The sequence below is a fragment of the Buceros rhinoceros genome, unplaced genomic scaffold (genome assembly GCF_000710305.1).
Source record: "Buceros rhinoceros silvestris isolate BGI_N320 unplaced genomic scaffold, ASM71030v1 scaffold11341, whole genome shotgun sequence".
NCBI lineage: Eukaryota > Metazoa > Chordata > Aves > Bucerotiformes > Bucerotidae > Buceros > Buceros rhinoceros.
The window spans coordinates 21041-33293 of NW_010392566.1; positions in this window are offsets into that span (position 1 = coordinate 21041).

Sequence of the window (12253 nt, forward strand, 5' to 3'; positions counted from 1 at the left end):
CCCTTTCCAGACAATTCGGTACTCTGAAGCTCAATGTAATTGATGATATTACTAACCTAGAACAGGAGCGTAGACTGGTAGTGGCTTTTGGATTAAAAAATGGCTTAGAGAAGCTGGAAATGTGGGCTCAGTTGTGGGCTTCAAGCAATTTCAAAGGCCTTTTTACGTCCCTTGAACAAGTTAACATTTTGCTGCTCTGTAGAAGCTTATAGAGTAGCTTGAGATCATTAGAAAAAAGAAGGAATGAGTTGGAAGTATTATTATCTGGATAACTCAGAATGGCTGTTATCATGCAGTGGCTTCAGTGAGGTGCCATCATCTGCAACAATTTTAGAGGTTTCTAAATCAACTAATTGTCTCCATGCTAACATCAGCTCTCATGTGAGAGAGGCATACTGCTGTTCAATCCTGTCAAGACACTGAATTTCTGGATGTACATAAAAGACATCATTAAGTGTCTGGGGAATATTAATATTGAGAAGTAAAAGACCTAGTGAGTTCAGACAGCTCCAGGCATAGGCAGTGTCTGAGTCAATAGAGTCAGGTTTACACCTTGGGTTTTAGTCACCTAATGATGTAATTACAGACTTTTTTGCATGTGGCAAAACTAATTTAAGAGGGTTTCCATCTTGCCAAAGCCCTTAACAGCTTGTTAAATTGTCTTCTCTATTCACTATTTTCTTGGCAGAGATGATGCTAAAGCATCCCTGAATCTGCTCAGTAAACTGGGGTGATGAAACTACCTGCTTATTTTTTTTAAGAAATAAAAAGTTATGTAGTTTACAGCTGAGCTCCCCAAACACTTGGAACAGCTGAGGGAAGATGACAGCAACCTACTAGGAGAGGAGAGGAAAGGAACAAGAAGGTGATGCAGGTGCATGAGAAACAGAAAATACCTTTGCTTCCATCTGGAGGTTGTGACAGTTTGAAAATGTCGGCTTCACATGGAGGGGGGAATTTTCAAACCATCACAGAGCTCCATGAAGACAGGACACCTCAGACACCTCCCAATGGGATGTGCAAAATGGTGTACTGAGGTGATGACAAATATTTCAGCCACCTGCTCCCAACAGTTCCCTCACTCAGTGCTGAGAGGTGTCCAGCCCAAACTCTGTGGGCTCTGTCTCTGATCCCTTTCTTTAAGACATGGACCACAGCTGGCCTAAAAGGGAAACAGAGGAAAAACTGGTAAGGGAGGCTGCTTCTTCACAGCCTTGATTCCTTCTTCAGCCTGAGGGCACTCAGTATGTCTGCCGGGCTGTCATCAGGTCAGAGGCTGCAGCAGGTTCGATCAGTCAGGTTTCTTCTGCTAGAATAGTTCTTCTGGGCAGGAAAGAATTTAAGTCTAATTGTTCCTTAATTGCTCAGGTCGTGCTTCTTCCTTGTGCTTTCAGACATGCTCAACCGTTACAGTTTCTTTGTCTGTAGTTTTTCTTTGGATTTAAGCTCCAAGACAGAGCAGCCAATAGGCAGAATTGGAGGCTCCTTCCCTTGCAAAGTCTCCAGCTCATTGTTAGAGGTGTTTGGTGACTGGCTTCAAACAGGCATGGGCAGCTGAGACTGAAGGTGTTTTGAACTGTGCAGTTGATATGCATGTACGCAGAGTGCTTTACTAAATGTGCACGTTGAACTGATCTGTCTTGGTTACGGTTTGCATGGACCCATGTAACATGATTGGCTGGGGTCTTCCTGATGGTGCAGCTAACTCAGAGGAAGGCATCTGATACACACACTTTCCATTTTTAATGTCTTTCCCTTTCCTGAATTTGTGTCTTTAATTCTTGAACATGTATTGGGGCTTGATGAGAATATCCCTGCAGTTCTGTTTGTGGGGCAATTATGAAAGCATCATTTTAATGTGTCCTCTTAAATGATGAGTATATTAAAACCATTTGTAGCTCCACGTATATAACTAAGAAAACTATCATTTTAGTTAGTGGCAAGTCTATAAAGTAGGCCAAAGTATTTATGTTTCATATCAATGAGTTTTTCCTTCTCTTCCTAATTTTGCTTATTTTATACATATTTTGCACATTTGCTTATTTTGCATCCATAACGTGACACTGGGTTAGGTGGATCTTTGCTGACCATCAGTTACGGCTCTCCCTACATCCTAATGAGTACTTACATATAAATAATGATACAGAAAGCCGTATTATTTTCTGGTTATAAGGAGTTACAACTTTATTTCAGTTCCACCGATAGACAATTTTCCCCGTAAGATAGACTGGGGACCTGATCCCAGTGTTACATGAGAGGGATTTGTGAGTATTAAGTCTAAATCTACCACTGACCATCTTCAGAAAGTTGTTTGATCTTTCCGTAAACCAGATTTAAGAGCGCGTCGTTTCATGATCATGATATGATTATAGTAAACTAGTATGTGTGGAATGGATTGGATGTATGTGTGTATATCATACTTTAAATGGGTAGACACAAACATGTGGCGACTGCGGCTAGCAATGAATGTGCATCAAGTTAGATCCTATAAAATCACTATTAAGAAACACAGTGCTAATGCTGATAGAGCATATGGAATATATCATTGTTACAAGTCATAAGGAGATAAGCCAGGATGAATTTATTCCCAGCTTTGCATTCTTCAAAAATCTCTTGGTGAATGCTGTAAGCACTATTAAAAAAATGTTGCACATTTCCACAGGTAATAGTAAGTTTAAAGCAAGCATTTGTGTGTGCTGCACAGGCACCGGCAGAGCTGACAAAGGATTCCTTTAGTTAAAACAATCGTATGTTGAATTTTGAACTACCTTTTAAATACTTAAATTGTCAAGCAAGCATTTTGTGCAGGAAGGGTTTTCAGTGCATAATTCCCTAATGTAGGTCGATTAAAGCTATAACACTTTCCTAAATTTGAATCTCTAGATCAAGTGTATTTTCCTAGTTGTACATTTTCTTTCTGTGCATTTACTTCAGATGTTAATAAAGTTTTCATCTACAAAAGGTTTAGAATTGACAGAACAAAACTCTTCCTTTTTAAATCATGACAACTACTACTGTTTCTGTCTGCAGGTAGTGGAGGACATGCTAGAGGACGAGGAAGAAGAGGATGACAGAGATGACAAGGTAATTATCTTCCCTAGCACTTGGGTATCTGGGGATGGGAGAATTTAGACATGACACTGTTTTTACAGACAGTTAAAAAAGGAGTTGAAGTGTTTTAGTCCAGAAAATTGGACAGAGCTGTTTATCATCCTAACAATGCTACAGTGTGTTGCGGGAAAGGATAGAGGACTATAAATCCTTCTTTTTTTTTTTTTTTTTTTTTTTTTTTTTTTTTTTTTTTTTTTTTTTTTTTTTCCCTTGGTCCAGAGCTGGGTCAAATTTTTTTTTCTGCCAGGAACAAAAATAATTCAGCCTGTCTGGAACTTGATAGCTCTTGTGAAGATAACTGCAGTGACAACTGTTTTTGAAGGACAAAAATTTGTCCTGTCTCGAGTATTACAAATAGAGCTGCACTTTAGGGGGAAAATGGTGTCAAAATAGCATCTCCATAGCAGTTAAAGATGGGATATTGACGTCTGTAATTTTCAAAGAATTACTTGGTATAAGAATGGCTGAAATGCTTTGCAATCTGCATGACATTTAAATAATCACAATCCTCATAGTCGTCCTCTTGATGTGAAGTTGGTACCATGGCCCAGCAAGCCGGGAAACTGTGGCAGATTGTTCCACTCTTTGAGCAAACACGGTTTAGTTCAGAGGCTGCTGGTCAAGCTGAGGATTGCCACCGCAGTAAATAACAGCTCATTTCCACCTTTTACTGAGCCAAGCTATGGGACTGCTTGGATTGGTACTTCCCCAGGGAGACGGAAAAACCAGAGAAAAGAAATTAGAATGACCTTGCACCACGGAAGCAACGGCTGGCACTGGCGGGACAGCTTTCTGGTGAGGTGGGTGCAGTGGAGACAGCCCCACTGTTATTGGTATTTTCGTACCAGAAAGGTGATATTTGTGGAAGAAAAGGGAAGAAAATAGATAATTTTACAAGAACTCTGAATTAAAATAGAGATGATTTCGACCTTCACAGATGTTCCCCCACTTCGGTTGTGTTAAAGCAATGAATTTTTTTCTTTTCAGAGGAGAAAAACAGTGTGTCTTAATTTATGCCCTTGACCTTTGTTTCTAGTTGAGATGTACAGTTATATACCACTGTAAGAATTCATATGCTGGCAGCAGCATTGGAAATGTCAGAAAATTCACTGTCATTAGCTAATCCCCTGAATGATTATTTTTCTGTTAGCTAACACCTAGTATCTGAGAGACGATATATTGAAAAAAAAAGCATTTTCATCATTCTGTTGCCAGCTCAAACATTTTGCAATTGACATGAAGTTATTATGTGATATTCTTCTATACATCACTTAAATCATTAGCTACATCATTGCAGAGTCGGCAAACACTGTGGTAACAAAACCTTTTACAACACACGTATGTGATGGTTTTTAACACTGAATGGTATGAACATACACTTCTGGCAATAAAATATATGATTTATTGCAAAGGTCAGTCCTGTAGCTGTGGAGAGCTTGTATTTTAACTCAACATGCTGGCTTTGAATCATCATTTCTTTTCTGATAAACACTGATTTGCCATCCATTTGAGACCATTTTCTCCTCTTTCTTCCTGCTTTATTATTAGAGCTGGTGCGAAAGTATCATCCCAGTAGTGTGTGTATTCCTGGACATTTTAATCACTATGATTAGTTCACAAAGAACAGTGCTCAGCTGCTCGAGGTTTAAGCCTCTGTAGTCACCACTTAGTGGTTTTTGGAAATTGCTAAACAAACTCCTCCAAACAGGAAGACGAGGGCTGGGGTTAGCCCTCCACACCCCAGTCCTCTGGCGATTCGCAGGTGCTGGGCAAAACGCACCCGATTAGAAGTATCACTCTAGGTTTCAGCGTTGTGATCTAATATTCAGCTTTGTCAAAGTGACACTAGAGTTCAAACATTTTTCTAGATCTAGTTACCAGGTTGAATAAAAGTGAGGGCTGGCATTGCCACGTGCATGCAGTGAGCCCATTTATCAAATGTTTAAGAGATGTCTTTCTGTACAGAAGGTGTTTAGGTTGGTTTGGGTATTTTCAAAGCTGTCTTCATTACTGAAAACATTTTGAGTTCTCATGATTGAATATGCTGTTTGAATGGAAAAGAAAATTACACTTTTTAAAATAAGCACCTATGGACTACCAAGTATGTTGAGTACTCTTCGCCACGGCCGTTATTTTGCACTGGGCAACACGTTAAATGCACAGTCAGGACGGAGTTGTTTGCTGTTAGAAGCTGGTGGGATGTTCTTTCCTTTCTGGTGCACTAGAGTTACTCGTTAACTACTGCTGTTCCTCTTACATCTTTTTTTGTCAAGACAGAAGGGTTCAACTTAGTATTATTTTAATTCATATATGTGTTTTCTTAGAGCTATGGGCAAAAAAAAGTTCTGTGAGAAAACAAATCCACATTTTGTCACACCAGCTGGTAGCGGCCTCTGGCTTTTCTTATTTCTTGGTTTTTTCACAGCGTATAGTTGAAAAGTCAGGTAAATGGGTCTTCTTATGCAATAAAAGTAAAAAGATTAATAAACGTGACAAAGCTTCACTTTAATTGAAACTGAAGCATATGCTGCAAGTATGTAAAATATGTCCCAGATGTTTGACCATGGCCAGTGTCTTTGCTTTCCCTGATTACCACAAGGCAGCTATTAGTCCTGTAACCTTTGGACTTAACAGTAAATGGGGTATTACATGGCAGACAACTGGAGCACCTGTTTTCCATTCAGTAAAGACCCCTGGCAGGCTTTACCTAAGCCCATCCATATGTTTTCACTTAGCAGATTGTTGGGCGATTATGAACAGTGTCTTTCTTTAGAGCAAGCTTAGATATTAGTCACTTGCTCGCAGTGAAAGGGCAACTCTTCAGCTACTTGATGAGGTCCATGTGGGCATGCACTGATGTAGGTTATAGGACGTGTGATGGAGGGACATTGCTCGATATCCCTAAATTGCAGAGTTACAGAGGTAATAAACTGAGGATGATGAATGCTCAAATGTATGTAATTAGTTAAAATAATGCCTTTTATTAGTAGCAGTGCGTAGTACTGAGAGGAGTTTGACAAGGGACATTTGCACTTACCAAATTACTTGGTCTCATTCTAAAGTTATGAATTTTAGTAAGTTTTTTCTCACCTCTGCTGCAATTAAGGAGACAACTGTCAATTTAAGGTCATGGGATGTTTCGGTTTTTTTACTGGAGAATATTAACTTTCATGTTCGGTTGCAGTATGACTAATAAACAAAACCAGCAAGTATACTTCTTGTCATACGAGTTACAAAGTGGTGCTTAGCGGCAGGACACTTCTCCCCTGATTTTGTTTCCTTGTCATATTATGTGTTTAGGAACTGGAAAAGATGTTGTAGTTTGTTTGGTTGAGGCATTTGTCCTTAGTTTAATACTACCTTTTCCAAGAAATAGCACTGGATTCTGCATTCTGTAAGTTCTGTACTGCTTGCTAAACCTATGCCAACCACAGATCTGCAGTTTAATCTGATTTTTCTCTCTCTCCTATCTTTTTTTTTTCCTCTCTCCTTTCCAATCACGGACTTACACAGTATCTTAGCAAATAAGAGTCGGTAAAGTTACACCAAGTCAAGTTATCAACAAGCTAACAGAAGTACTTTTACACACAGTTTTGTTATAATATGCAATGATCAATATGCATAATCTATGTATATAAGATTTTATTTTGTCATTTAAGAAGTTCACGTGTGCTTTTCATGTAGCTTTATTCTTTGAACAAACTCCAGATAAGATTTCAGATAATCACAAAGACTTTCAGCTCAGCATTTTAGGGGGAGCCCTCAGCATCCTACAAAACTAGGCCACTGAACAAGGCTACTATTGCAGATTGGAGCGGAGGAAGATGCACAGTATAGGCAGTATCTTATTTTACTTTTTTATTAAAAGTAACTAATTTACGAATACAAAAAATATTCAGTTCATTTGCATCTTCGGCTACGCTCTCTCTAGGCTTTCATTCTTTGAAAAATCCTTTGCAGTTCTCAGGCAATGTTGTTATGCTTCAACATAACTGGAAGCTTTTGTAATGAAAGATAGTTGAAACAAATTAAAATATGTTTTAATGCTTTTAATCATCCCTGCTGAGAGGAACCAACTTCATCTTCAAGCTAAGGCACCTTCCTAACCTGTCTTAGAAGTATGCTCTGCATTTTTACCAAGAGTGGATCATGAGGAGAAGGAAAGTCAATTCCAGTGTAGCCAATGTATTTGTATTCTACAAAAGAGAGTATCGTAATCTATTGCGGTGGCAGTTATTTCCTATCAAATAAATGCTGGAAGAACAATAAAGAAATAGGAAGTGAATGGAGAGAAATTTCCAGAACAAGTAAATCCATAAGTTCACCTATATCTTGATCCCACCGTTAAATTCTACATGCTAACTGTAAATTTAAAAACCTAACATCAGCTTGCAGTGAAAACTGCAGCTTCATACCAAACTGCTGTCCCCTAAAATCATGGCTGGGTTATGTGTACTTACCACACAGACCTGTAACAGGGCATCTAAAGAACACAGCTGCAGGAGGCAAACTTCTCAGTGCCGTCTGGATTCAGCTCCATTTAGGTATTCACATAGAGATAAGAGGCATGCGGTTTTTATCAAAATTGTTTGTAATAGGAGGGGTGGCAGTGTAGAGTGCTTCAACCCTTACACTGGTCGGTCAGGTGAGGCTGTCCCAGTCTTTGGATCACCTCAAAGTCACAGACGTGGAGTTAGTTTTGCATGGATGTACCTTGGATCATGTGGAGCCTTTGCACAGGAGCTCCCACAAATGCCAATTTTCATCCCGCCCTGTACAGGGGCATCGTATGGGCTTTGTGATCAAAGTATGCACCTTTGAAAGCAGGTGACTCGAATGGTCTTCTGAGAGGTTTAGTTTTAGCAAGATCAAGCTTCTTCATCCCAGTGCAGTCCTGAAATACTATCAAAATTAGTGGAGTAAAAGGAGATTAGTGAGATCAGTATCTGAGATTTATATCTGAAGTTTGGCACTTGAGGAGGGGTGTGTGTGGGTGTGTGTGCGTGAGATAATCCCCGGGGGACCATGGGTCTATCAACTGTTGAATGAGTTGTGCTCATCCATGTATGTGGGTTTATTCACCAGTGACTAATACAGTGTGGGTAATGTTCCTCATTTATTAAGTAATCCAAGTATAATCCAGTAAATTATTAAATCAAATGAAGAATATGTCTTAATTATGTTAGCTGTTTCAGAATGTGACTTAATTTTGCCTTACATTTTTCCTCTACCCTTAATATTATTTCTTAATCTAACAAAGCAGATTGAAGTTCTTTGAGACCAACCAAAGGTTTGTTTTCACCTAGCTCCTCAAAAAGTAACTTTATAAATAGGGTTGTAGTACAAGCATCGGTATGGTCTTCTCTGTCGCTCAGGGAAGAAAAATGATGAATGTTGAAGGAAACAACCAAAAGCTTTTACTGCTAGATTCTCTCTGAAACGTTCCTGCATGTGCAGGTTGGTTTAGTCCTTAGCTCCAAAGGCACCTGTCTGTTACGTGGCTTCAAAAGTGGTGAGAACGGACCATTCCTCATTCTCTAACATAATTTTTAAACATAATGACACACAGAATCGTGAGATCTGGGTTCTGTTTAAGCTGCTGCCACAAACAGTTGGGACTCTAAGGAAACCGTGTGTATAGTCACTGATAGATGAGTATTTGCCAGCTGCCTGAATAGTATCAATATGAATAATATCAATACGAATAATATCAATATGAATAATATTGATAGGTCCCCATTTTACCTTGCCAAAGAACAGCCCCAGATACCTGTTTTAGAGAGATGTCTTTTGAACTTCTTCTACAGCAAAGTAGAGCCCATAATACAGAACAAGTCTCCATCAAAGTCCCATAGAAAGCAGAGATAGTAGAAGCCTGGTAGAAGAAATGTGATGGTTGAGATGTGACGGCATGAAGATGAGTGCTGCATGGACCCAGTACTTGGGGGCACGGCACACATGTGGATGATACAGTGTACGTGAAGCAGCCTTCACTGAGCAACCTGCTGTAGTTGCAGATGTCCCTGTTCACTGCAGGGAAGTTGGACTAGAGGACCTTTAAAGGTCCCTTCCAACCCAAACCTTTCTATGATTCTGTGAATGAAAATGAACGACTGGCAGAGATGATGCTGTGGGAGAAGACAATGCCCAGCAACGTGTCTCTCTGTAAAACAGGTGGCATGTCGTGGTCTGGGTTTTCAGCTGAGGTTTGATGCTGAGGCCGAGCATAGCACAACTGCAAATTTACCTTTTGAGCAAGGTGTGTGACTCTGATTTAACTGAAAAAATTTCAATTTCAATTACCAAAATTTGCCAGGACAGTTGGATAAGGCATTGCTGTGCTTTACAGAGGAAGATACAGGAATGTGGGAAAATTAATGGCGAGTTTTTGCAAACAATATGCATTTTTGCATGCAGTTGGAAGTATCTGTGTGTCAGTAGAATATTTTATATCATTTACCTTCATGCTAATGTGTGGATCAGTATGAAGTTGTTGGATGCACCATCCAGGCAAAATATTCTGACAAAATGAAAGAAGGACCTCGTGCTCCAAAGAATTTAAATGCAAAGCTCCTTCTAGAGGAGCTTCATTCTACTTCCTTCCTGTTTTGTAGATAGGAATTTTATGCATTATCTAATATCTGCTAGAGGAGTTCCAAAGGAATGGCGGTTTACCTGGGCTCTTTGTCCTCTGAATGAATTACTGTGACCATCTGCTTCAGAACACTTTAAATACGCTTCCATTCAGGAAAGGGAACTGGTTCCACACATCGCAGCAGAAGCTCGTGGACATACAGCTCCTAACTAGCAGATTCCTGTAGATGCCTAGAGACTTTCCAACAAGAATTCATTACCAGGCATCTTGCCCTCCACTGCCCTAAGTATACATGCCTTTTGGGGACAAAAAAAGTTAGTAGAATACAGATGGATCAGACGACATCATCATTGCAAAAAAACCCCACTTTGCCCAGTCTTCCATCCTGCGCTATCTCTTCCCACTTTCTGTTGGAGTAGAACTTAAAGCAGCCCTTTGCTGTTTACTTTTTGTAGCTTCCTGGGTTTGGTGTCTGTTGGCATCAGGTGAGCACCACATATGAAATATGCTTATTTTCCAATACTCACAACCCAGTCTTAGGGAAGATTCTTTAAGCATTATGGAAATCTCTCATTAAAACAGTTCTGTGGATTTTAAAGCATAAGTGCGGGGAAGAATATGTTTGGTTTCAGTGTGGGTAAGGTGTATATTTTTGTTGATCTCTCCTGCTAGCAGAGACTTGAAAATAACCAGAGAGATGGTTGACTGTGATGTCAGGGTTGAGGCTTTCCTAATTCCTGTGAAACTCTATCTCTGATTGGGCAGTTTATGCGGCTTGGTGGAAGGTCTGGCTGGGGGAAGAGGCAGCAGTCTGCCAACTGCAGTAGAAAATTGCTGAAGCCAGGTAGCTGAATTGTGAATTCGCACCTGTATCCTTACAGATCATCCTTCCAGTGGGCAGGGACCTGGCACAACTGCTCCTGCCTGGTGTGGAGTCATGAGAGGTCAAGCACTGGAACGAAGTGTTAGGGAGGGCAGTGGTTTTTCTGCGGATTTACTGACTTTTCTGTTGAGTTACATGCCACAAGCCTTGTGGGAGCAGCACTGAGTTGAGGAGCCTGCAGGAGCAAGAGCTGGAACACACAGAAAGAGATGCAGACATAAAGAAAAAAAATAACATAGAGACAACTCTGGGAGCAGGGGTGGCCGGGCACTGGGCAGGGAGGGGTGTGGGTACAGATACAAAGATCTACAGCAGGAGAAGGCAAGGAGGCAGGGAGAGCACATGAAGCCCTGGGTGAAAGAGCACACACTGGGAGAAGAGGTGCAGACTGAGCACCCCTGTAGGAATGCGCAGGTCTTACCTTAAATCTCACATATGTGAATTTTGGAGCAGGTGGTTTCACCATCTCAGGAGCACTTTGAATGTAGTCTTGGGCGTACAAGTTAGATAGACTTGAAAATCAGAATTTGTGGCATATGGAAAAGCAATAAACGGTTATTTTAGCAGTCTGGCTTAGTATTAAATGTGACTTAAGGATTGGGGTGGTATCTGTGTTATCTGCATGATCAGCAAATGCATGTTTGACTGGTTTGGGGGCAGTCAAGGTAATACAATAGGTTAACATACAGCTGTAGCAGCCTGATAATGCCGTGGTTTTATTGATTGTCTAACTGAGTAACCACACCGGGTATTAGGTTTGCTTGTCACAGTGCTTAGTGCCTGAGGTAGTTGAGCAAGTTACTTTTCCACTGAGTTGACCCTGAAGTCCCAGAGTCTTTCAATCAAACTCCTCAGATTTCATACACTGGCAATTCCTTTCCTTTTCTAATGGGCTATATTAAAGAAAAAGTGTCACCTTTTGCACCATGTAATACTAAATCAGATCAGAATTCATGCACAATTATGTCAGTGGAAATCTAATATTACAGAGCTGCTTATCTCAAGATAGCACATGGAAAAATAAACTTGCACAACTGACAGATTAACTTGATTCTTCAGATAAGTTATTTGTAAGTAACTGAGCTGAGGAATGTATACGGATTATTTTCATTCGTCTCAAAAACATGTAAGAAAAATAGCCAGTAAATATTTAACTATTGTTTCTTTCTTCATTCTACTTCCTTTCCCATTTTTATCTTTTCTTGACCTGATCAAGCAATAAAGAAACAGGGTCCAGAATGGGAAAAACAGATTTTATATTCACAAACTGGTTTTGTTCTGAAGGCTAACGAGTTTAGAAAAACAAACTGGACACCACTCATTTATGTCCTGTTCTAGATATCTAATGACACTGAGGTAACGCAGAGCTCTAAGCAAAAAAAAGTACTGCTTTCTGTTTTTCTTTAATGGTGTGAAACAGACAGAAAACCGTTGCTAATCTGGAGCTTTCTTGCAATCAGAAATAACAATTTAAGATCGATTGCTCAGCTGATGTGCTTTTTAGTATATTACACAAAAGCATGGCACGATTCCTCCTCCCTTCAGCATCTACAGGAGTACGTTGTTATCCTTTAATGTATGATATTCGCCATCATTTAAAATTATGGAAAAGCTGTTTGTTGGCCTTTAATTACTGTTGGATGGAAATTTTTAATACCAATAGG